The sequence below is a fragment of the Odocoileus virginianus genome, chromosome 20, assembly GCF_023699985.2.
Source record: "Odocoileus virginianus isolate 20LAN1187 ecotype Illinois chromosome 20, Ovbor_1.2, whole genome shotgun sequence".
NCBI classification, from domain to species: Eukaryota; Metazoa; Chordata; class Mammalia; order Artiodactyla; family Cervidae; genus Odocoileus; species Odocoileus virginianus.
In genome coordinates this window covers 51,692,490-51,719,033 of record NC_069693.1, presented here as the reverse complement: position 1 = coordinate 51,719,033, position 26,544 = coordinate 51,692,490, and the positions used below count along the sequence as shown (strand labels likewise).

The window sequence follows — 26,544 nt, the reverse complement described above, 5'->3', positions numbered from 1 at the left end:
GAATTTTATCTCCTCTCCTTCCCCTCCCTCCCAACTGCTGTATTCCCAGCATTTAGAACAGGGCTCTGTGCCTGTCGATGCCGGATAAATACCTTTTAAGTGAATGAATGAATCCATTTGACTTTGCAGGGCCTCACTTTACTCATTGGAGTGAAGTCAGCCTACTAAGTATGTGGTCGGCATTCCTGAAACTATAGACACTCGCTGAGTGACAGTATTTATGTATTAAGTGTTAAGTATTCTGTGCTTCACCTTTAAAATCGAGGGGCTGCAGCTGACGCCTCCGTAGAGACTGAGCAGGGGCTGTGTGCGTGCAGGACAGCAAGGAGCGCTAGTCTGGAGGCAGGGAGACCCCCTTCGTTCTCCCCTTGCCCATCGACCGTGAGCATCTCGGGCGTCCTCTGGGAGCCAGAGGGAGGGGAACATCCTGGAGACTAGCGTTTTCCTACCCCCCGCCCTGCCCGTCAGATTCCTGGCAGAGAAGAGGGGCCCCGTGGAAGCTCTTTTCACAACTCCGACGCCCCCCTTTCGTGGGCCTGCATGTCCCCACCAGACCGGGACTGGGGCTCCTGTCTCTGTCAGGGTTCCTGCACCTGGGCACGTCCTGGGCAGCCTGCGGTCAGCTGTGTCTCATGGCCAGGACTTTCAGGAATGCACCCTTTTGACCACACAGGCCAGGCCACACATGCCTGATTATAGTGAACTCTGAACTCTTTGAAGGAGCATGAACCTCACACGGTGCCTTCGTGAAGATTGGCCACCTTGAACCTCATTCTCTCCCCTTGCTCCATGAGTTCATCAGCTATCTGCATTTCTTTTGCGCATTGTTTAGGTGCCTACATATTTTATTTGTAATTGGAGAATATGCCTCTTTTTTTAATAAGAAAGGCTGTTTATAAGGGTTTTCATTTTTAATATAAAAAATCACTAATCTTTTTTCAAATCAAATATGTAATAGTTGTTAGCTTTTTCTACTTTTCCTCTGGCTTCTTAATTTCATATTAGGTATTTATTCATATGTAGATGTTTCACATTTTTTGGTGGTTGGATCTCAGTGCCTTTATTCATGGCTTGTTATTGACTTGTCTTAGTAGTTTATCAAAGTTCTTCCAGATTTCAAGCAGACATTCCCCATTTTTTTGGAACATATAACTGTAAAATTAATCTAGAATTAACTTTTGGTGTGAGGCAGGGCATAGTGATGTTCCAAATAGTTCACTGACTGTCTAGTATTATTCACTGAATAATGTTCCCTTTTCCACTGCTTTAAATTATCACTATATCATATACTAAAAATTTCAAATATGTGCTCGAGTCTCTCCTCTTTTAGGCTTTCTGTTAGTTCCTGCTGATTTACTGTCCTTGCTCCAGCACTGTGCTGTTTTGTTTATTGTAGATTCATAGTGGTGAAGAGTTAAACACCTTCATTTTTTAAAGATGAAGGAACTAAGGCATGGACAGGTCAAGTAACTTTCCCCAAATCTCCCAGCTGTTTGACGCTCCAAATCTCACATGCGTGTTATTTCCAGTATATTTAACCTCCTCGTCGGCCTTGTCTCATGATGCCTTCTTGAGCTTCTTAAATTATCGTCACTCTTACTCACAGTATAGCACTGAGATGTTGTTTTTTCCCTGCAGCCTTAGTTAGTCCTGTCTCCCCTAAGCGGAAGTAGCCATAAGTATCTGCCATGTAAAGTTACTAACAAGAATGAGAGCAGATGTGAATTTCATAGTACCATGCCTGGCACACAAAAGCCCTTAATCTATTAATAATAGTACAGTTATTTTTATTCCCATCAGTGTAATTGACTTTCTATAAGGTACGTTCTTACTTCTTTAAGAAGTAAGGGACTTCTCACACCTTTCACCTCTGGGCAGAATTCGCGGTAAATGCGCTGTAGTCACGTGTCCTTGACTCTAAAGGACACTCCCAGTGGCCAGTGTTTGACCCTGACGTCCACCTCCCTTTCCTCGAGCCAGTACGTTATTGAGGCGGCCCCACACTCTGAAGGGGCTGACAGGCTCTTAGGGTGATAAGAAGTCATGCTCTCGAACATTGCTGTGAGCTGTGGGCACTCCAGGTCCATCCGTGTCTCCCCCAGAGTGGTGCCCCCCAGGGGCGCAGAGAGCCTCCGTGACGAGGGTTCGCGTGTCTGCAGCGTCCCGGGCCCTTCTGGGCCCACAGGGTCCCTGTGCAGGCTGAGCTTGGGGGCCGGGACTCAGAGCACCCCCTCCCACCCCCAGGGTCTTCAGGGCAGTGTCAAAGGTTTGCACTCAGGTGGATGCTGGTTGCCTTCACACTGCACACAGGAGAGGCCCGCCCGTGAGATGGCTGCTTCCTGGAGCCCCTTTGCAGGGTGGCAGCCAAAGGCACTTGGAAGCGCTCCCCGTCCTTGTTGCCGAAGTCGCCGTCTTGCCCGTGGGCAGAGGTGCGTTCCCTCGGAGTGCCTGGACTCTGGAATGGGGACTGCTGTCAGTATTAACCATCGACAGAAGCCCCTTGCGTCAGGCTCTGGAGGAACCTGTGCTGGGCAGTTCCTTGGTTTGAAAAGAGGTGCCTGGTCAGAGAGGTGGTGTCCCCAGAGAGGCAGCCCACACAGGTGTGGTTGTTGAGTCTCCCGTCACCTCTGCCGAGAACCGAGACGTGGGGACGAGGCTAAGTGTCAGCACCCCGTCCTGCACTCACGTCCGGGGGTGAGGACAGTCTCCAGGAAACGGTTGTGAGAAGAGAAGTGAGGGCGAGTGTAATTAGAGATGTCAGGCGTGTCTGTTTGGGTGGCACTGCCCTGGACACTGTGTTGAGAGGGATTCTGAGCCTGGATTTCCGCTCAGCAGGAAAAGGGCTGAAACCTGTTTCCACGTGGAGAAGAGTGGCAGTGATGTCTCTTAGAGATGCAGGAATCCATAGAGATTAAAAAACAAAAATAAAACCAGGCTGAAAAAGACATTTTACGAAGGGGAGGAACTAGACCCTGAGGCACAATGGGTTGGTTATTTTCATGTAGTTTTATAATCAAGAAATATGAACGTAAAATATTCAAAGTGTCGAAAAGTAGAAAATCATCAGGATTTCTGCTCCCCAGAACAGTAAATGCTGTTTGTCTGTGACTCTTATTTCCTGCTCTCTGTCTAAATCCATGCCTATTTTAATGTACTTTTCCAAAGACATAAAAATTTGTACCCTGTTTTTTCTTTTAACAGCTATGGCTGTTAATTCGTTTTCCCATGCCTAAGGCAAGAGTTTTGAAACATAGACGCCCCAGGGTACAACCTGGTGCCTTTCCCTCCAGTCTTTACCTCTGGGGTATTAAAGATGGATCTTCAAAAAAAAAAAAGGATCTTCAGAATTAGGGTATTCCCTTATAGTTCATCCTAGCCCCTCCCTGATTGTGGTAAAATGCAGTGTAAAATTTGTAATCTTAACTGTCGTAAAGTGTGTAGTTTCATGGTGCTAAGTACGACCTCCCGGTGAGGTAGGTAGGATTTAGGATAGGAAGGAGAAGGAGGAGCTGCGCCGGCAAAGGCCTCTCCAGTAGGTCTGGTTACCTCCCTAGTCCCGCCCATTTTACAGATGGTGAAACTGAGGCACAGATTGTCATTCATTGCTTTTCTTTCTGGGGGGCAAATGTTATTGAAATATACATTGAAAAATGTGCGCATATACTGTACAGTTCAGTGAATTTTTGCCAACTAAACAGCTCTATAACCAGCATTCAAATCAAGAAACAGGCTAGCCTGTGTCCTCAACACCAAGCTAACCGCTCTCCTGACCTTCATTAGCATTCACTAGTCTTGCCTGTCCTGGAGCTTTACCCTGGTGCATCCAGCATGTACTGTCTCGTCTGGTGACTTTCGCATACGTGATGTTTGTGTGATTTATGCAAGCAGCTTACTGGAGCCCTCGGGGGCAGAGCTGGGCTGCAGACTCAGGCCGCTCCACTGGCCTGCCTTTCAGGGGGCATGCGGGAATGCCAGTTGGCCTGGGGTGTTGGGGGGACCCCAAGGAATAAAGTTGGCTAGATACGGCCAGATCAGGAGTTCCGTGAATGTTCAGCGGCGTCGGACACAGGTGTTCCAGAAACAGCTCCTGTCAACTAGGGAAGCGACCTGTGTTCTCGGTGAAGGCGAGACCCCGGCGTGATGAGAGCTGTGTGGAGGGAGCAGAGGGCAAAGGTCTATGAGAAGAGGGAGCGAGGATTCCCAGAGGAGCGTGGGATGAGTGTGGGAGTTGCGTGCGTCACAGCCAAGAGACCAGGTGTTCTGGATCGAACAGTAATAACTTTTAAAAGATGGTTAATTTATTCAGAGTGGTTGCTTTGTAACGATACTGTCTTGATTTCCTGTTGAACTTGCTTCATCTGTAATCATCCAACATTAGTATTTATCTTGTTCACTTAATCTGAAAGTATTCTTAAATTAAGTATTCCAGTATTCTTGCCTGGGAAATCCTATGGACAGAGGAGCCTGGCTGGCTGCCATCCACGGTTTCACAAAGCGTCAGAGGCAACTTAGCGACTGATCAACAAACAGCATTCTTAAAGCTGTTACTGCTGTTTGACTGAAGTTAATTCAGCCTAGACACCACCATGAAAATATCACAGAAAACATGAGTGTTACAGCTGTGATCTGGTTTAATAAACACAGTACTACAAACTGTTTTAGTCAATTAGCAAATAAGCATTAGAACGTGAGGAACGGTAATACTTGACCTTTGTCAGGGGTTGCCGTGTGCTGGACCCAGGACTGAATAAGCGTGTGACACGTTTTCCTGCCTCCCTGTATCCACCCTAGGAGGCGGGAGGTGTCATTGTGCCCATTTTCAGATGAGAAAACTGAGGCCCGGTGGGTGAGGTGACTTTTGCTAGATCAGATGTCCGCAAGGAGCAGACGTGGGGTCGGGGCGGTCTGGTTCTCAGGATTTCCTCCCTGACCCCCACACTCTGTGAGCTGCCCATGGAACTCATGGAGTAAAGACACGCAGGGAGTCAGCGATGGGCTTTCCTGCTTCCAGGAGCCTGAGCGCCGTGAACACCGAGAGAATATTCCCTGTCTGCCTACGGGGGGTTGTTGGGACCAAGTGGAAACGGTCAAAACCAGTTTCATCATCATTAGCAAATGTGCAGTGGGTTGGCTGGAGTTGTTTTCAGAGGATTTGCTTGAGGCTGGCATGTGTCTCCATGTTCTTATTTCATAAACGGAGTAAGTTGATAACTGCAATTTAAGAAGAGCCTGGTTTTGGAAGGAAGTTGATTTGATTACCGTTTTATAAGATTTTCTTGGTCTGGTCTTGATCCTGTGGATTTCTTTCGGTTTCGGTAATTTCGGGGTGGTGGCCTATCCCCTGCCGATTTGAGCCAAGTCCTGCTGAAGCCCAGTGTACCCAGAAGAATGTGCTGGGCTAGCCTCATTCCGAGGAAACAGAGGAGAGGCAAAACTGTGTGCCATCTCCAGCTAAGACTGTCATGATCTCGAATGATGATACAAGTCGTCTGATTCCACCACCACCACCGCCCCCCCCGCCCCCCCGCCACGGCAAGTTAGACTTCTTCTAAGATCATTAGTTTTATCCATATCCACTGGAAATTGTGTCCATTTTCAATTAAAAGTAATAGTGTTCCTCTGTTTTTGGAAACCATAATCTATCAAAGTCGATACAGTCAGTCTGTTTACCAGATCATCACAGGTCAGAACAACAGTATTTATATTCATGCACACAGGAAATTTGATTAGATAGAGCAGAGGAAGAGCACACACAGATGGGACGCAATTGCCCTGAATTCAGGCGGCCCAGATTTCTCCGGTTCACTCAAACATCCTATTAGCTGGGGAGATCCCCGTCGTGACGCAGAACCCCTGCAGCAGAACAGTTGGGTGTAGCTGCCTGCGAGGAGGAAACTCTTGCTTTGCAGCAGGGACCTTCTGAGCAGGCGTCTCCGCTGCACCGAGAAAAACTGTGGGAATGTTTCCTTAAGCCTGGTGGTCTGAGGATTTCTGCAGCCCCGTGAGTGGGCTTAAACCAGGCATCCTTGACCACGACGGGCAGGGTCAGCTGCAAAGGGTCCCGCTGTCCGTGGGGGCCCAACATGCACGTGGCAAGGCCCACGGTGATAGAAGAAAGTGACGGAAGAAAAAGGGGCCGTGCTGGCAACGCAGGCTGCAAAATCAGTGCTCGGCTAGACAAGGACGGCACGTGCATGGCGAAATGCCACCCTCCCGCTCAGGAACCCTGCTCAGGGTCCCCCAGTGCATTTTGGGAAAACCTGCATAGTTCCTGACCTGAGCGTCACGGCTCTGCATGCTGCCATCGAGACCCATCTCTTCCCACTGTTCACAGGCTGTGGAGTTCACTTCCCCGACCGTAGCCAAGGGGTCCTCTGCTCAGCCAGGCCAGCCTGCTGACCGCCCGGGTGCACTCTGACCTCTCTGCAAAGACTGAGTCTCTCCCCCACCTTCACTCCCCCCACCCCCCGGTTCTCACCAGGTCTCTGGCCGGTGAATGCCTCTGACACGCCTTTCACCTTCTCACCCTCACTGAAAGGCGGACAGCTCCTTCTCTGAAGCCAGTTGAATGTTCCCACTCCGATTCCCCTCCAGTTCTCAGCTTCAGGGGCCCCTCCCCCAACCCCCAGGTGTAGGCTAGGTCGTTATCCTCATGGGCTTTACACTGCGAACACTGTTCTTCTGGAATAGTTTGTCCATAGTTTTGGGTCCCTCTGTGCCGAGATACAAGCTCCAGGTTCACGGCCGGCCTGCGGCTCCGAATGCGGTGCCTCACATGAACGAGGGGCCCACACAGATCACTGGGGGTGAAGGATGGAAACACGTTTGCAGTGAAGGAGGCTGACAGTGGTTGTCTAACTCAGAATAATCTCTGCCGCCTTGAAAGCTCCCTTTGAGCGCCGCTTCTTGGTGGACTTGTCAGATGTACAGCATATCCAGCTAAACGGAGGAACAAATCAAGGGTCAACGCTGCGGCAGCCGAGCGCCACCAGTGACCTTGTGTCTGGTCTGAACCCTCTGGTTTGATGAATCTGCCGACTGTTACTAGTCCTGCCCATTGAGGACCTCTGGCCGGGGAATGTCGCTGACCACCCCATTCACTTTCTCACCCCGACTGAGGCAGATAGCTGTTTCTTTGAAGCCAGTTGAATGTTTCTTATTTTGAGTGTTATTTTAATTTCTTTTTCTAACCTGCATTCATATCAGGCTCTGGGCTTATTTGTCTAACGCGCTGTAGTTTTCTGTTAAATCTTGTTGCTTTAAAAAAAAAAAAATCCAATCATGTCTTTTAGAGGTAAATCCTTTTGAAAGACAGCACCTTACAGAAAAGAGTAATGTTCCCCTTCCTCTGCCAGCAGTCCCATTCCTGTTCCCACATCCCATCCTCCCAGTGTTTTCTGTAGGTTTACATCTAAACAGGTAGTTCTGTAGAGAGTATATAAACATAAGAGGAGTCCGATTGTATGTGCACATCTTCAGTTTGCCTCTCCTCCTCCTAAGACTGTGGGTATGTGTCCGTGTTCGTTCAGTAGAGCCGCGTGAACTGTGCTAACTGGACTCCTGAGTGTAAATGTCAGAAGCCTTGCTTAACAGCTTGGCAGGGGTGACGACCCCTCCTCTGTGGCTGGTGTACCCTGATAGGGTGATGCTCCGGGAAGCCCCCGAGCTTTTCTCCTGGCAGATCACGTAGTGTGTTTCCAGGAGCCGGTGTGTGTGTTCCCTGGCCTGATTATACTGGCTATAGGTGTTACCATAATTACCCAATTTACTTGATGTGAATGTGAAAGGAGAGTGGTTGTTGTTATGAAAGCCAAACGGGAATGCTTAAGAAAGTCTCGTTGAAACAATAGCTATTGTGATGGCTATTAAAGAGTGAGAAAAAGCCATAACAACCAGATGGCCTTGTGGAGGTCTTTAAAGAAACAGGAACTGCAAATTGCCAATTGCAAATTGTTTGGGGTTTATGTGAAGAAAAAAAAAACCCCAAACTGGGGGCACTTCAGGAGTGGGGGCTATCTTCAGGGGCAAGACCCTGCTGCTGCCACAAAAGATGGAGAACAGATACCTGTTTCATATACTTTCAGTGGAAATAGAATGTCTGTTTCATTTTATTGCGTTGGCAAAGAGTTTGTTCAGATTTTCCCCAAAAGACATTCTGGGAAAACTCCCAAAGAAGCTCTTTAGCCAACCCAAAGTGAGTCTCTCCTTTAGTCGTTTTGGGCTCATCACCCGACCACTGGTCCTGCTAGCTGTAGCCCTTTCTCACTGTTCCTTTCTGCTGTCCCCTTCCATAAACGGCCTTTCCTCCAGCCCCGCGCCCTTCTGCCCGGTCCTCGACGGCTGAGCGAGGGTGCTCTGGTCTCTTTCTCGTCGTGTGAGGACACTGGTCCGTTGTCGGGGGCCACCCTCGTGACTACACGTGATGGCCTGCTGAAGGTCCTGCTTCTCACCACCACCACACTGGGGGTTAGGGCTTCAGTGTGGGGGTTTTGGGGGCAAACACATTAAGTCCATCACACCATCCCTGGTGTGGTAGAACAAAGGAGGAACGTTATACTACAAAGGAGCAGAAAATGTATAGGCTCACTTGTGTCCTGCCTCTTTGCAGGGGCTGTGGATTTTCAGTCCAAGGCCTAGTGAAAGGTACATTCAAAGTGCCTTCCAGAGAGCATCCATCTGACTGCCTCCCCCCACCACGACTGGGAAATCTGTGAGGTGGGGCAGGCAGAGGCGTCACGGGACCTCTGGGTCTCTTCTGGTCCTGCCTTGTGCTTGCTGTGTGGCTTTGGAGAAGTTGCTTCTCCTCTCTGGGCCTCAATGTACCCATCCAATAGGCAGGCTGGGCCGGGTTCGGGGAATCTGTAAGCCATCCGGTCCCGAGATGGCACAGCGTGGCACCTGGCGCCAGGCCTCGCAGCAGTCTTTGCCCTGAGCATGATGACCCCCCGCCCCACCCCCGGTCACAGCCAAGGCCACATGACAACCAGAGAGTCCTCTCCGCTGGCCCCATGAGAACATTTGGAAACAATCATGTCCACCCCCGTAGATTGCTGCCTGTTGCTAAGACTGCGTTGGCCGGCCAGCCCCACGTCACAGTTCAGGGCCGCCCGGGACGCCATTGCGTCCTCATAGGCCCCGCGAAGTGCGCGTGCAGCCCGGCCTTGCCCCAGCGGAGCGAGAGGGCCCGGGGTGCCGGGACGGGAGGGCTGGGCCGGGGCGTGATAGCCAGGTGTCCTGGGTGCACACGCTGGCTTCTGCTCGGCGGCCTTACGCAAGTCACTTCCCTGCTCAGCCTCCTCACTGAGGGCGGTGGCGAGGATGCAACCAGCTGCCGTCTCAGAACGTGGACTTCCCGGGTGGCACAGAGATGAAGAACCCGCCTGCCAGTGCGGGAGACTCAGGAGGCTCCGGTTCCATCCCTGCGTCACCAAGATCCCCTCGAGGAGGAAATGGCAGCCCACTCCAGTACACTTGCCTGGAAATCCCATGGACAGAGGAGCCTGGCGGGCTACAGTCCATGTGGTTGCAAAGAGCTGGACACAACTTAGTGACCGAGCACACACTCACACACACACACACACACCCCTCTTGGAACAGCGCCTGGCTCCTGTGTCAAGCCTAGCGGAGATGGGGCTTAATTCTCTGAGGCGAATGTAAATCTTTATTTGGCTCAGGCAGTCTCTCCTTCCGAGGAAATAATTGAGTTTGAGTTCATTTTTTAAAAATTGACTCCCTCCAGTCTACCCTGTGAGGTCCCTTCCATTTCAATGTCTACTTTCTCTCTGAAGAAGAGGGTTTACTGAGCTCATTCCTGGTAGGGGCCGTCTTGCAGGGGCAAAGGTCTGTCCTACTGAGGACAGTGCCACTGTTTTAAGGAGTGTGAGCATTGTCTTCATTGCACCCACCTGCCACAAGAAATCTTCCTTGTGATTGAGCCCCCTCGGATAACCATTCTCCATGGAAAGCATTTCATCAGCTCAGGAGAGGGAGGAAAGGAGAGACCAAGTGTGAGGTCCATGTGGTTAAGTCCACCCCCCCCCCCCCCCCCCGCCACATCATTCCATCCGTCCTGGGGCCCCCACCATTCCAGTCCTGTACCCTAGCTCTGAGTTCCTGCAGACATACTCACACTCCCCTTTTAAATGTGGGTGATGGAGAAGGGAGGAAGCTTTGTTTTTCAATGAGGATCAGGCTGGAAATTTGTGCAAGGGAAAAAGTTTTTATTGTAAAGTCTCTGCTGCTGCATGTGGTCGCACTGACCTGCAAAGGCATCACATTGAATTTACCTTGTCTTCAGAAAGTGCATGTGCACATGTGGGTGCGCGCGCATGTAGGAAACCTCTTGCTATGAATATTTCCTTCTCTGAACAGCTTGAAGCCGGCCTCCCAATTCTCTAAGTGGTTCTCACAACGCGTCCTTTTGGCTGTATCTTGGTGCTTGAAGTGAAAGTGAAAGTTTTAGTCGCTCAGTCATGTCGGGCTCTCTGTGACCCTGTGGACAGTAGCCCACCAGTCTCCTCTGTCCACAGGATTTCCCAGGCAAGAATACTGGAGTGGGTTGCCATTTCCTTCTCCAGGGGATCTTCCTGATCCAAGGATTGAACCCCAGTCTCTGACATTGCAGGTGGTTTTTTTACCATCTGAGCCACCAAGAAAGCCCTTGGTGCCTGGGAGCTCCTATTTCTGCTCTGGGTCCAGTGCACGGGCCAGGACTCTGTGTGTGTGTGTGTGTGTGTGTGTGTGTGTGTGTAGGGTATGTGTGTGTGCGAATGGGGCCAGGACTGTGTGTGTGTGTGTGTGTGTGCGCACGTGCATGAGGCCAGGACCGTGTGTGTGCACACACGGGGCCAGGACTCTGTGTGTGTGTGTGTGTGTGTGTGTGTAGGGTATGTGTGTGTGCGCATGGGGCCAGGACTGTGTGTGTGTGTAGGGTGTGTGTGCACACACGGGGCCAGGACTCTGTGTGTGTGTGTGTAGGGTGTGTGTGCGTGCACAGGCCAGGACTGTGTATGTGTGTGTGTGTGTGTGTGTGTAGGGTATGTGTGTGTGCACACGGGGCCAGGACTGTGTGTGTGTGTGTGTGCGCGTGGGGCCAGGACTAGTGTGTGTGTGTGTGTGTGTGTGTGCGCGCGTGCATGGGGCCGGGACTGTGTGTGTCTGTGTAGGGTGTGTGTGCACCCACGGGGCCAGGACTCTGTGTGTGTGTGTGTGTGTCTGTGTGTAGGGTGTGTGTGCGTGCACGGGCCAGGACTCTGTGTGTGTGTGTGTGTCTGTGTGTCTGTGTGTAGGGTGTGTGTGCGTGCACGGGCCAGGACTGTGTGTGTGTGTGTGTGTGTGTGTGTGTGTGTGTGTGTAGGGTATGTGTGTGTGCACACAGGGCCAGGACTGTGCGTGTGTGTGTGTGTGTGTAGGGTGTGTGTGCGTGCATGGGGCCAGGACTGTGTGTGTGTGTGTGTTCCCAGTCTCCAGGGTTGAGTAACTTTATGAGTGGTGCTTAAAACCCTTCTGTCATTCACAGGACAAAGTTCAGCTCCTTTTTTTCCTGGCAGAGGAGGCCAAATTTGGCCCAAACTCAATCTTTTCATTTTCATCCCCTGCCAGTTCCTTACCAGGCACCCTCTGCTCCAGCCACAAGCAACCTTTTGCCGTTGCCCAAAGAGCCCATGATCTTGTGCACTCTGAGACCTTTGAGGATGCCAGGCCCACGGCCAGAGCTCCCCTTTCTTTCCTCCTTCCGGGGCCAGCTCACATGGGTGTGAAACCTCCCAGACCTGCCCGGATTGAGTCCTTCCTCCGCGGGACTCCTCAGCCTCTCTTATCCTCACGAGACCCGCTTGTCACGTGCACTGCTCTGTTTGATTCATTGCATCTGTCACTCCAGCAAGCGTCCGGCTGCCTGAGAACCGCTGCAGAGTCTGACCCGTCTCCGTGTCCCCGGCACCTAGTGGGGTGCCCGGCAGGGGCCCACGTTCAGTGCTGGTCAGAACCGGGGAGCGGAAGTTCAGGCTCTGTAGTGAGACACTCGTGTCGTGTGGCTGAAAGAGGCTGGTGGACTCATCAGCGTCGATAGTAATACATGTGTATTGAGGGCTGCTTCTGTTCTGGGCCCCTGCTAAGCCCTGTACCTCTGTGATCATATTTAGCCCCATACCACTCTGAGGGCGGGTTCTGGCATGACCACCCCCATTTACAGCTGAGAACACGCGGCCCAGTGGAGAGAAGTGACTTGCTCCAGGTCACCATGAAGTAGGGCCAGTTCCCACTCAGTCGATCTGCTTTTATTCTGGATACTAAACCTTCCTTGGCATCATTTGTCTTGTGACTATGGTTTTTGAGGTCCACACGTCCAACTTCCTTGGCTATGGGCAGCACCTTCCCATGTGCCCCAGGACCTTTGCACAGGATTTCCCCCTGCGGTTGAAGTCTGGGTGTTAGCGGAACATGGGAGCACAGCATTCCTATGTGCCCTTAAGAGAATTCCTGAACTTGCTTCAAGCATCCCCCCAGCCCCACCCCCAGCACACCTAGTGAAAGCAGGGAGCGTCCTCCATGACCTATGCTGGAGGGAAGTGGGTCAGCGGAGCGGGGGAGCGGAGCGGTGTCGGGGCGCTCACTGCCGACACTCGGAGATAAAGGATATGCTGTCGAACAGACTCACACGTTCACCCTCACTCTGCAGAGCTGGGCTTTTTCCCTGAAAGTTCCTGGGGGGAACAGTGCTGCCTGAGCAGGGACCCGTGGCCCCAGGGGAGGGAGGGGTCCCAGGCCCTTTCCTCTGAATCTGGGGCACCAGGCCTGGTGTTGGTGGGGAGGGCAGGGCACAGAGGAGGGAGGCCGCCCGCCGGCAGCCGAGGCTCGCAGGTGCCACCAGGGTGCGGCGGAGATGGGCACGGCAGCGGGCCGGAGGAACCGGTGGAGACACGTTCAGAAACCAGCCCAGCGGGACGGTTCTCCCTCTGTGTCACAGGGAAGGGAGCGAGGGACTGAGCTCCGGTTCATTCCTCCCGTGGATACTTACTGAGGTCGCAGGAAGCACGTGTTAATACGACACTGGGGATGTAGTGCTGAGTGAGAAGTTTGTCCTGTGCTCAGAATGCCCTCGGCAGGAGAAGACTGCCGTGGGGCCGTTACAGTGCGGGTCGGTGAAGTAGGATGATGAACGCTGTTCATTCATTCACTCAGTGGATGAGCAGGTACCGAGCACTCACCACACCCCAGGCACTGTTCTGGGCCTGCACTTCCTCTGTAGCAGCCAACGAGCCACGTGTGGCTGTTCACATCTAATTAAAATTAAGCAAAACTGAAAATTCAGTCTTTTAGGTGGCCATGCAGCATTTCTCACACTCCTCAGCCGTGTGTGGGCACCGGCTCCCGTATTGGACGGGGCACACGCGGACGGTCTCCATCACTCCAGGACGTTCTGTTGGAGATGCAGATGCCGGGCTGTGAAAGGGGGGCGCCCAGAAAGGCTCTGCCCTTGGAGTTGGCGGGCTGGTCGCGTGGTGCTGGATGAAGACCTGCAGGCATTCCCTTACGAAGCAGGGAGGTAGGCGCTGAGAGGTGGGTGTGCCGGAGCAGGGCAGCCCAGCCCAGCCCGGTCCCTGGAGGCCAGGCCTGTTGCAGTGAACCGTGTCCCGTGGAGAGGGTGTGGGGAACCGTGTGCCAGGACGAGGGAGGGACACGCGTCAAGGCCTGGGCTCGTTTTGTGCGGCTGGTTGCGCGCCCCGTGCGTTCTCATGGCCGTCAGTGTGGGGGGTGTGCAGACGGGCTGGTGGGGAGGTGGCTGACCCCAGGCTGAGCTGACTGTGTTGTGGGACCCTCTGTCACCTCTGGAGAGAGACCCCTCCAGGCAGGGGACGGTGAGAGGAGGGTCCGGTGTGCACGCCTGGGCTGGGCACCTTGCTCAGAGGAGCACTCTTGGCAAAAAGCTGGAGCGGCTGCTGAGAGGCCGTGAGAGGGAGGAGGCAGGCAAGGAGTCCGCTCTGGGCCCCCGGCCGGGTCCAGCCCCTGAGGACGTAGTGTGGAAACGGGCCGCCTCTACCTTGTGCAGCTGCCGGAGGATGGAGCGGCGGAGGGGCTGGCCCGCGATGCTGGGCAGGAGGGTGGGCTGATGGGCCGTGCCCAGCCCAAGGTGCCATGGGGGCAGGGACGCGGATGGAGCCGGGCGGCCCATGCAGCTCTGCTCCTGCTGTCGCCCGAGCGAGTCTCAGCCCCTTGGAGCCCAGCTTCCCTCTCTGCAGCCTGACAACGGTGGTGTCAGGCTGCCGGGCTGCTGGGACCAGTTTGAGACAATCAAGCAGTCGACATTTACTGGGGGCTTATCGTCCCATGTATTCTCACAGCGGCCCATTTGACAAACAAGGGACCGGCTGGCATCAGAGCTCAAGTGTCCATGCTGGGGTTGGAACCCAGGTCTTTGCCCACTCGGGCCTGGGTTAATTGGCCGTTCATGCTGTTACGGCTGGTCTGGATGGCACAGGTACAGCCAAGGCCAGGCATGTCGTAGGCAGTGGGTGAAGGCGCTTTGGATGGGCGATCGCTTGCTTGCTCAGTTGGTAAAGCAGGCCTCGACCTGCAGGTGCAGGGTGGGAGGGCAGGCTTGGCCCCCCAGTTGGTCCCTGACCCCTAGACCTGCAGTTGCGCCTGGGGACCAGCTTGAGGGATGAGGGAGCCACCGTTCTTAGGCAAAGATTAACCCGGTGGGGCTGGTCTCACATTTGAGAGTCAGAACTTGACCCTGGAAAGTGCCAGCCTTGCAGATGTGGGGCCATCGTTTCAGATGCTTTATTCATCGGCCTGTTACTCACGAGGTCGCGGGCAGGGCGGAGGGCCACTGGGCGCCTCAGGTGGATCCCTCCCTCCCTCCCTCCCCTTCCAGCTCTGGTCTGTCGCATGGCCCATGGAACTGTCCAGGTTGGGGTCTCTCAGGGCTGGGTTTTGTCAGGTGTGAGTGTGTGTGTGTGTAATGTATGGTGTGTGTATGTGTGTGTTTCCAGGACGTGTTGAGGAAGTGGCCCTGAGACCTAGGCCTGAGGCCTCCTTGTTTATTTACTGTCTTTGGAAATCACCATCAGTGATGAAATGCCCGAGGGCCAAAGGCAGCAAGGCCTGGCGTTTGCTAAACCTGGCAGCCGGGCCAGCAGGGCTCAGGGGACCACGTGTCCGCCTTCCTGTGTGTTGAGCTGCGTGTGTATGCACACAAGTGCTTGGGCATGCCTGTGCCTGGGGGACCGCGGTATGCACCTCTCCATGTGTGTGCGTTTGTGTGCACTTGCACACGTGTACACGCCTGTGTGTGCCTGTGTGTGTTTAAATCTGTGCGTGCACGTGTGTCAATGTGTGTGCATGCATATCGCACACTTGTGTGTGACATGACCTCTTCTACCCTCGTCACCGCACGTGGACAGAGAAAGACCTGGACTTGACACCCAGCTATGCCAGTTGCTTACTGTGTGACCTGAGGCCTGCCATGCATGCTTTTTGGGCTCAGCATTCCAGTCTGTGAGATGGGAGAATAAAAGCCAGCAACATGAGGAAAACCACGGGTGATGGGCGTGCACGTGGCTGGAAGCCTGGCTGGGAGCAGCCGGTAGAGGCCTGTGCCCCCAGCCTTGGGGAGGCAGGGACTATAGCTCTCTTCCCCGCCCTGGAAACTGTCCACATGGGGTCTCTCAGGCCCACCCGCAGCTCTGGAACCCCAGCAGCTCGGGCTGGGCTGTGTATACTCGATGTGGCCCAGTCACGTGGCCTCCAGTGCCTGGAGAGGCCGGAACTCAGTGGGGCTGTTTGTGTTCCTGCAGCTCTTCTGCTCTGGGTGAGAAGTTACTATGAGCCTGAGGTCTGGGGCTCCAGAGACCCTGACTGTGCCCACTGGTGACCCTCACACTGTCACTGCGATGTGAAGTTGCCACCCTGTCCCCTGGAGACTGCCTGCAGGGTTCTCCACGTTGGCCCAGACGTGGACAAAAAACATCCCATCCCCATTTTGCACACCCCTCCCCTCACCCGCCCCAGCTCCTTCAGATAAACCCAGAGGATTCTCAGTAACCATGGGCAACCCAGAGGCAAAGAAATGGGAGCATTTTCTCAGCCTGGATCTGTTTTCTGATTAGTCACTCCTGGCTAATTAGCATGTGATAGAGCGGACAGTCAAGTTGGGAAAACATCCACTGACTGCCTGGAGTCCCAGCCACGGGCCTGGCGGGCCTGGCGAGGGCCTGGCAGAGAAGCAAGGAGATGGGGAGGAACACGCCTGGGGCCACATTGCATCGGTCGTTCGGGCGTGGGCCCCAGAGACACTTGGGACACGCGTGGCAGGCTAGGGAGGCTCCGTCTCACCCTTTCCCCCCCGCACTGTCTGGAAGGAATGATTTCACATCATGGTCATCTGATGACTAAGGCGGACTTCCCCCATCCCCGGGGGAAGTTGTCGAGGGGACCCTGGGGACATTGCAAGGGCCGGTGGCGAAGCTTCCCAAGGTGGCCGGGAGCCCTTGAGCAGACAGCTGCAGCGACGTGGGAGAGGGGCGCAGCTGCTGCTACGTAGGGGCTCCCGGGGCGCCTGTCGGACGTGTGAGGTCGTGTGTCACAATGAAGCGTCCCCGACCCCAGGGCCTGAAGGCGGTTCCCTCCTGCCCAGTCGTGTCCGTGGAGCGTCCACGGGGACTCTGCCCCACCTGGGCGGCGCGGGGCCTCCCCCGCCAGGCGACGTGTCACCGCTGCGCCAGGCTTCCGGGGCGGGAAGGGCCCTCCACACGGTGCTTTGAGCCCAGAAGTGACTCCCGTCACTTCACGCCTTGTGTTCCACTGGCCGCTGTCACTCAGCTATGGCTTGGCTTCAGGGGGCAGGAATCTTCACCTTTCGGGTGCCCTGAGGAGGAGGAGGAGGCCAGGACTCTGGGGACTTCAGTACTGTCTGCCTGCCGCGGGTCATCGCTGGCTGCGGCCCCAAGAGCGTCCTCATGGGCGTCCTGGTTTCCTTTGGCCGCTGCGACAAATTTCCATAAACGTGTGGCTTAAACCCACTTACATCTATGTCTTGTAGTCCTGGAGGTCAGGAGTCCAACGTGGGTGCCCCAGGCTCAAGTGAAGGTGTCAGGAGGCTGTTCCAGGGGAGAATCTGGTCCCTCCCTCCTCCCGTCTCCACGGCCTGCCCACTTCCCTTGGCTCGCGCTGGCATCACCCTGACCCCTGCCTCTGGTCCTCCTGCCTCCGTCTGATAAGGAGCACGCCGTGACGTGCGGCCGCCTGAATGATCCGGCGTCGTCTCCCCACCTCGGGGATCGTGACCCCACCCGCAGGGACCCATGTGCCACGTCAGAGCACATACTCACAGGTTCTGGGGGTTGGGGTGTGGGAGTCAGGGGGACCATTACTCTGCTGACCACAGCGGGCCAGCCCTGGGAGGAGAAACCGGGTGTCCCCACCCCCCCCACCCCCCACCACCCTTGTTCTTCCCTTGCTCTTGGTTTCCCTCCAGACACTGTGCTGGGAGCTGGGGACGATGAAGTCCTTTTCTTCCTGGAGCCAGCAGCACCTCCCAGAGGGAACAGGCCTTCCGGTGGGCACCTTCTGGGGCTGGGGTGGAGGCAGGCAGCGCCTGGGCAGCTGCGATCTGAGCAGTGAGCAGGGCTCTGGGTGGTGGGTGAGCTGGGGGAGCACGTTCTGCAGAGTGCTTCCTTGGCTGCTCAGTCCCAGCACCCAGGGCCAGGGCCCCCTCAGCTTCTGGAGGTGGCTCCCCACTGTAGTCTGTCCTGCCCCATTCCCGGACCACCCGCCGCTCCGCCCACCACTCTTCTGGGAGGCAGGAGGGCGCAGACTGCCTCCCCCTCGTGCTGGTCCCCAGCCCTGGAGTGGCCGCCGGACTTGGCTGCAGGAATGTGGGAATTAGGACCCGGGACCTGTTGGCGGAAGCCCCGGTGGGAAGCTGAGCGGACAGGCTGGGCTCACTGTTTGTGCTGGGGAAGCGCCCGTCCCACGGATACCTTCCTCCTCCTCCCCACTCTCCAGGCCAGAAAGGGGGATTGTCTGCCACTCCTCTGATGAAGAACAGATACTCCAAACAAACCCCGCTGCCGTCCCGGTGCCAGCCTCAGACAGGGGCGACTGTACCGCGTGGCGGCTGCCCCCACGACAGCGGGTGAGGCTGTTCAGGCTGAGGGGAGAGCGTGACCTCTAAGTACAGCCTAGAGATGGAAGCTGGACACGCTCCACTGCCTCACACACACCTTCCCTCTCAGCCCTGCGCTGTGCCGTTGGCCTTCCCCCGCCCCGTGCCCTCGCCCCCTGCCAAAAGCTCTAGTGGTGTGGCCAAGATTCCTCTCTGGGGTGGAAAAATCAAAGGAGGAGACATGAGCTTCTAATTAGCAGAGGTGGACCCGTGGCTGGCCGAGGGACCACCCTGGGCTTCGTGTGCCGCAGTGTCCAGCAGTCTTTCCGTCTGGTGCTCACACTCCTCAGCCTTGAACACCCTCCTGGGCGCCGGACCCGACATGCAAGTGTTCCCAGTGGGCTGTGGACAGAAAAGTAATTTTCCACATCAGGATCAAATCCCTGCCAGGGAGGCAAGGACTGGCAGGCGTGATGTGGCCCCCTGCACTTTTCCACTGGAGACATTTAGACCAACTGCATTTAATTAAGTTGATGGTTTGTCTTCCTTGCTTAAAAGTAGTAAGGGCAGACACCCTGGAACACAGTGGGTGCCTAGTAAGTGTGCACTGCGTGGAGCCTACCTTTCCTGTAAGAACTGAATCTTACCTCTGAAATGCCAAGTGTATCTTTTTTTTTTTTTTTCCAAGTATGTCTTTTAATGTTCAGAGAAAATAGCTCCCTCTCCAAAAGCATTTCTGCCTGTTATTCTGTACTGAGCTCACTAAATACAAGAGGATGCGAAGGAGCAGGAAGTCGTCTCCAGCATCAGGAGAGGATGTGTTGTTGACTCGTGATGAGAAATGCGGCATCTGTTCTACAGTGTCCCACAGCCGTGCCCAGGGCAGACATCAATAATCAATCACTGCTCTCCTGTAGAGCCCAGATACCTGCTGCAGGATCCTTCACAACACACTCCCAGGCAGTCACCACCAGGCGCGTGAGATGTTTGCAAAATCCCAAACTGACAAACATCTCCGTTGTAATCTAATACATCTGTGCCCTACCTCCAGATTTCTACTTCCTGACAGGATGACCAGCGCACTTTCTTGTTTTTAATCATCGACTTCAATAGGTGTCTTTCTTCCCATGGCCACTTCACTGACCATGTGACCCTGGTCCAGGCTGCTTTAGCCTTGTGTGGACCACAGTTCTTGTTTGTAGAATGGAAATAATTATAACGTCTGGCAAGACTCCCCAAGACCCAAACAAAGCTTAGTGCATTTGGCACAGTACTTACTTGCCAGCATCTAATGGGCACTCAGGAAATGAGAGCAATTTAAAAAGACATTTGTCTCCCCTCTAAATCCTCAGCAGATTGAAGCCCCGGCAGCAGGTGGCCCTGGGCTGACATGCCCAGGGAGGCCTGCCCATCCCGGGTCTCTGGCCAGCCCCGCCTCAGCACACCCCTGCGGTGGGCGGGGGCACCCTCTCACCTGGATGCTGCACCCCTGCCTTCACACCTCCTGGCCCAGGGAACCGCCGCGCCCCTCAAGACCTCATCTCTGGTCTGTCGCACCCAATGCAAAGCCAGGGGGTAAAGAAAGCCTAAGATGTGTCTCTCCCCGCCCGCCCGCCCCCCCCCCCGCCCTTTTGGAAATCCACAAGAAACATTTCCGATGTTGTCATAGGTATAATAAGCAGCAGGCATCACTGAGGGATGGGAACACGACAGAGCAGCTCAGAAAAACAGCCCTCTTGCCCTTTTCTCCGAAGTGGTCTTCATGCCTCTGGGGAGATCTAGGTGCCCTGGGCTGGGCTGGGGACGTTTTCTTCTTCCTGACTTACCCCTTACCTTTGGGGAGCAGAGCTCTACACCCTGGCGGGGGGACACAGGGAGATGGGGACCCCCCCCCATAAAGACTTGCCAATGCCACTGCCAGGCCTCCCAGGGAGGTGGCCCCAGGCAGATGGGAGTAGAACCAGCAGGCCCCAGGTCAGGTCGCCGGGACGGACGGGCCTGCCGCCCCGCACGGGGATGGAGGGGGCCCCAGGCGGCCACCAAGGGCATCAGGCCCTGTGGCCCACGCGGCTGTTACCGTGCAGCGGCAGGCATGTCGCCGGGCAGGCGTGTCCTGTCCTCGCCCCCGGCCGGGAGCATGCAGCCTTTGCTGTGTGTGGCCCTCCATTCCGCTTCCGCTCGGCCTGCTGCAGAGCTGCGCCTGCCGGATGTCCAGGTGCTACACATAGCCCTGCAGTCCGCGTGCTACACACGAGTGCCCCCTCGCCGTGCGTGGCTGAGACCGACCTCAGAGACATGAAGCCACTTGCCCAAGGCCACACAGCTCCCAGGGGCGCTAGTGCAGGTGCAGCGGGGCTGAGTTGCCTCCTTGGAACACACCTGGGACCGTGGCTGGCACTTCCCACATTTGAGGAACAAAACGGGTGTCAGGGAAAAAACTCGAAAATTAATCAGGGGCCAAAAATGCGAGCTCCAGGAGGTAGTTTTGATGTGGATTAGGGTTGACAGAAGCGCTGTGTTCTTGGCCCTCCCCTTCAGCCCCAGGCATGGCCTCAGGACAGCTGTCCCCTCGCGCAGACCCTCGGCTTCTGTCCTCGGGGTCTCTGAGGACCCTTCCTGCCTTAATGCATCCAGCCTCACACTGAAGAGTCAGGGACGCTCCCTGGGGCCAGTTCCTCCATGTGGAGTGGGGCTGGTTACTCTCTGCCCTGATTGAGGCACCTGATTCCTGCCAAGTGGTTCTTCCCTCTGAGCCTCAGTTTCCTTTTCTCTGAGGTGGGTAAGTTATAATGCTACCAGTGGGGGCCTGTGAAGAGGATGGCCAGGAGGTTAAATCTTATCATCCAGTAGGTGCTTAATAAGCAGGAACTCCACTGTGGCTCTCATTCACTTTCCTCACAACTTGAGTACGGTCCCACCAAATAGAATCACCGCCTTCTCTTTCATTAATCTCTGTCTTTCCCTGAAAACCGCTGACCCAGAGATGGTTGGTGATGGGACCTGATCCTCCAGCTGGGGGCGGGGAACGTCCCCTTGACATCAGAACACACGGACCAGGCTGACTCCTGTGTGACCTCGGGTGAGGCGGATCAGGCACGCACACCTCAGCTGCCCCTGCGGTGAAACGGGCGGGGGGCGGGGCTGGCCGTTTTGTCCAGTGCTTGTTCAGCTCCGTGAGGGTGACGCTCGGCAGGCAGTTGCTCTCTCCCTTGGTGGCTGCTTTCTGTGACTTCCCAGGGGTGGGTGTGCTGGGGACAGAGGGAGCCTCTCTCCCCCGCCCTCAAGAGCCCCCGGCTGGCAGAGTCAGCAGTGCCGCCGGCCCAGTCCTGTCTCCTCCAGGCGGCAACTGCTGCCTGGGGCCCCGGGTATCCGCTCTGGCGTCCAAGCCCTGCCCTGGGATGCGGCCTCGGCCGGGATGTCCATGGCGGGGCCAGCTCACCTGGCCGCAGGCGGCCCCAGCATGCCCTCAGGGAGCCCGCGCTCTGTGCCCGATGCCGCTGGGGTGGGGATGCCCTGGGGAGGAGGCCGAAAGTAGGGAGATGGGGACACAGGCGTTGACTGTTCCGGGGGCGGGGCCCGTTTTAAAAGGAAATCAGTGCAGGGTGCTTCCACTTTCTTGGTATTATGAATAACGCTGCTATGAACACAGTTGTCCAAATACCCATGCAAGTCCCTTGTGTGGATTTTTGAGACCATATCCCTAGGAATGGAAGCGCTAGGTCATGCGGTGATTCCATGTTTGGTTTTTGGAGGAACCACTGATCTGTTTCCCACCTCGCCGGCTGTTTTGTAACACAGTCCCCTGTCTTCCCAGCACTTGCTGCTTTCTGTTGTTTTGATAATGGCCATCCTAACAGGTGTGAAGTGGCGTCTTGGTGGTGGTTCCGGTTTGCATTCAGAGACAGGGTGGAATGGTGGGCACCCCGAGGCGGGGGTGGGGGGTGGCAGGTGGTGAATGAGGAGTGAACGTGTCATGGGGGCGGAGTTCCAGCTGGGAAGACTGAGAAAGTTCTAGAAAGTTCTGGAGCCTGGTGGATGGTGGTGGGTGCACGACAGTGTGTGTGTAGTTAACGCTACTTAAAAACGGCTCAGATCATAAATGTTGCTCATATATACTTTACCTCAATGAAGAAAAATGGGATGCCCCACGGGAGAAACCCAGACTCAAGGACGTTCTGTAAAGCCCCTGAGCCATGCTCCTCAAGCCTGTCGAGAACCTCAAAGACGAGGCCCGTGTGAGTCGCTCCCCAACCTGAGGCGGTGAGGGTGGAAGGCACATGTAATCTGGGGTCCTGACCCGGGTCCCAGGGCAGGGCGGGGGCGGGCAGCCGAGTTCAGGTGAAAGGTCAGGTTAGCTGGTAGTCACGTCCCAAGGCCGGCTTCTTGGTTGTGACAAGTGCTCCATGGTCACGGAGATGTTCGCGTCTAACTAAAATGGTTGTAAGATAAAAAAGAGTTGTTAAAAGTGGGGAGCTGTCTGCGCTGGGTGGGTGTGGCTTCCAGGAGGAGGGGTGGTTAATGCGTCAGGACCCTGTGTGTGGACAGAAGGAGCAACACTCACGGTGGGCTTGTCCCTGGACGCCAGGCGCCACGGGAAGCACCTGCATCGCGTGTGCTCACTTAAACCCACGGCACCGCGAGGGTGGGTCCAGAGCGTTGAAACAGGGCTGCACACAGTAGGTTCTCAGCCACCCGAACCTGCCTCCCCTCCCCCTGCAGACACGTGCCCTGCGATCGTGATGCTGGTCCCCTTCGGCGTCGCTCCCCAGCATATTCTGTCCTTTCAAAAGCAAGGCGCAGACTCCGGCAGCCACGAGGGTAGATAAGACAGCCGTGTAAACACGCGGCGATTCCTGGTGGAACCCACTTGCCCGGGTTTGTGAGGGATGGGGTGTGACTGCCTGGCACCCGGGCCCACGAGTGCCCCCTGCTGCCCTCCCGCACGGCACGTCCTTCTCTGCGGGGCTTCCGGTTTCTTGGCACCCACAGGCGGGGCACGCGGGCAGAGGAGTAGGTGTCGTCCCCCCGTGGGCTTTTATTAAAGGGAACGCCAGGCCCGGCCGGGTGGGCCAGGCGATGTGACATCAAGCCCTGACATGGGCCGGTTGAGTTTGGAGCGAGAATGATGATCGCAGCGAGCACCTACTGTGCTCTGGGTACCTTAACGGCGCTTCTGCTCAACTTTATGTGCTGTGTGCCCAGCCAGGGCTGCTCCAGGCTCAGGAAACCATGAGCTTGACAGGCAAAGGTTTTGTGTCGGTGAATCTCACATTCTGGCAAGGAAGGAAAGAACAGACATGTGAACAGGTGATACCATATTTCAGGTGAACATAGGCGTTCTGAAGAAAGCAAGCTGGGGCGGGGCTGGTGAGGCACTGGGGACGCGGATGTCATTTCGTGGCATCAGTACAGAGCACTGAGTGAAGGGCACCAGCTGGGACGATGTTTAGGGAGTGTGTGTGTACACGGCACGTGCCAAGGCCCTGTGGCACGAGTGGGCTTGGCCGGGGTGAGCAGCTACAGGGCAGCCTTCGGGGTGGAGCCGAGCGAGCGAGGAAGAGGGCGGTGGGTGCTCAGGCTGCAGAGAGAGAGGCTGGCGGGTCACAGAGGGTCTCACAGGTAAGCGCCCGGGCTCTGCGTTTCCTTCTGAGTGAGAAGGGGGCCTCTGGGGGCTTTCGAGCAGAGTAGGCACACAGCCTGACTTTGCCTTTAAAGTCCATCCCTCAGCTACTGGATGGAGGATGGGCTAAGCCTCCAGTCTGATAGAGCGCCGCTAGACACAGGTGGCCATTGAAATTTAAGTGAAAAGAAATGAAGTCGAAAGTGCGGTTCCTCCGTCTCTGGGGCCACATTCCGCACACCTGGTGGCCAGCACAGATACAGAACACCTCCGCCGTTACAGACAGACTGTTCTGCCAGGTGTGTAGATGGGGCTGAGGACAGGGGTGGGGAGAGCGTCTGGGCGCCCGCGGGGGCTGCTCTCATAACCGGGGCAGAGTTATATGATGCTTGGTGGGGGCTGTGACCAGGGGCTGGCTGCAGGACCTGGCTGGCGGGGAAGTGGACGGGACTTGCCCGGGGTCGAGGGGGTATACACGTGCGAGGGAGGGAAGCTGAGGGCGGCTCGGGGTCGTTGGTGGGGAGGCACCTCCGAGATGAGGGCGTGGACGTAACCGGAGCTCACGGCTGGGCTGAGCTGGGGACTCCCCACGAAGGGCCGTGGCCTGCCAGGCTCCCTGGCTTGAAGCGCAGAGCATCAGACTTCAGCTCTGAGCTGCACACGCAGAGCTCCTCTCTGGTGTTCTCTCATCCCAGAAACCGCCTGCGAGGCGCCAGACCCTTTGCCCCCGAGCAAGGCCCTTCAGGGCCGACTCGGCGAGCCTGGCCTCTGGGGCCAGGGCGGTCTCACTGGGCAGTGACCCGTGACAGGGGCCGCCAAGCAGTCCTCCCCTTTCTCCCCGACGATGCCCTCTCTCTCATCACGGGTGTGTTGCCCCGCTGGGCCCCTGAGCACCTGCCTGGCTCGTTCATCTATGCAGTGTCGACTCTGTGCCAGCGTCAAGGGGCGCAGAGTTCATATTTCACAATAGTTCCGTGAGGGAGGGCGTTATCTCCCCCCTTTTCCAGTGTGGACACTGAGGCTCAGAGAGGTGCAGTCACTTGCTCAGCGTCACACAGCGGCCAATAGTAAAGGTGGAATTTGGACTCTGGACTGTTGGAGGAACGCAGGGCCGTGCTCTTCCTATAATTCACTGCCTCAGCCTGAAACACCGGGGTGGTGGAGGGTGGGGACAGGGCCTCTCGCAGCTGGCGGCACGATTTTCAGCTTTTCATTTTGGTCTTTGTCACGGCCAAGGGTCAAGTGGGCCGGGATCCCACATGCCTTGGCGAGGAACTGACCCACGCTGCCTAAAGGGCACCTTGTTCTTTGCACAAAGGCGTCCCCAGCTCGCCCGGCCGTGACCCATGCTGACTGAGAGGAGGGTTCATCTTCCAGTTCCCACAGCCCGGCTGGCACCCCAGACCCGGGCAACTGGCGAGAACGAAGCAAAGCCTAGAGGGCGCCTGGGGGAAGGCTCCCCCAGGGTGTAGTTACGCCCTGGGGTCCTGGGGCCCCCAGCCCAGGTTCAGATCCCGCCTCTGCGTCTCCCGCCTGTGGGACTCCAGGCGGACCATGAATTCTACAAGCTGCAGTTCCCTGTGTGTGGTTAATGTGGGAATGCTGGTGATAACCTCCTCCGTCTGGTCTGCCTCGCCTGGAAGTGTGCTGGGCACGCACACTGTCAGACCCTTCTCGAGTCTGCTGCATGGTGCTGGGGGTCTTCACTAGGCACGCAGGTCACCCGTAAACTTTAAAGCTAGCAGCTCAGGGTGAACCAGATGAGGTGATCGTGAAGCAGCAAGAGGCAGGCACATTCTGCCTCTGTCCCAGCCGGCAGCGTCAGGCTGCCTCTCTTATGCTCTTGCTATTCCCAGGCTTCATGGCGCAGAGATGAGGTGCCCTGGAAAACAGATCAATACCTAGAAAAGTCTCTGCCTTTGGCCGCGCTCCCACTGCTATCTGGCCGTTAACCTCGCCCAGAAGAGCCAGGCTCCCATCGCAGACCGCAGGCTGGAGGCCGACCAGCCCTGCCGCGGCCTGGCCGTCTCCAGCCAGCGGAGCCTCTGCCCAGTGGCCTCTGGAGCCGCAGAGCCCGAGGCCGGGGCCCAGAGGCCAGCCTCTCAGCCTCCCTCCTCGCTCCGAGCCTGCAGCTTTCGGACAGATGGACGTACGTGGTCTGAGAGAGCTCGGGGTGGGTGGAGAGAAGCAGGTGGCTGTTACATCACAGCGGAGTCTGGGTCTCAATTGGGCAGATGTGTCTCCCGAGAGAGAAGAGAATGTAAAGCCCCACGCAAGAAGGGGGTCAGCGGCTGGTTGGGGCACTTCCCTGGCAGCCCAGTGCTTAAGACCCCACTGCGTTTCCACTGCAGGGGGCGCGGGTTCCATCCCTGGCTGGGAAACTGGGATTCTCACATGCCATGCAGCATGGCCTAAAAATTAAAAATTAAAAAAAATAAAGGCCTCGTTAGCACTGGGGCCATCCGCACCGCCCTCTACACCCCCACTGAAGCCACCTTTCTTTGGCAGGGGGGCTTACCTAAGATGTTTCACGAAGCTCTCCAGACACTCCATTTAAAAGCAAATGTATACATAGGCACGGTTAAAAATAGAGATAGATCTTTGTGGTGGGTGCGTGTTGTATATTTAATGCTCTCAGAACAGAAATAAACCATAAAGCTATTAGAGAGGAATCTCGTCTCTGCGTCCTGGGGTTCTCAGCCCCTTCCTGGAATCTTTGAGGGTCACTGGGGGTGGGGAGGGGCAGGGCTCAGGGAGCCTGTACAGGAGCGTGGGGAGGGGGGCTGCGGGCAGCATGCCGGCGGCTCTGTATTTC

General features: G+C 55.9%; 1 protein-coding gene across 1 annotated transcript in view; it reads left to right on the top strand.

The window, feature by feature from the left end:
• Window positions 1-26,544, top strand: part of CMIP (c-Maf inducing protein) — a 203,059-nt gene that overhangs the window by 69,976 nt on the left and 106,539 nt on the right. The window lies entirely within an intron of this gene.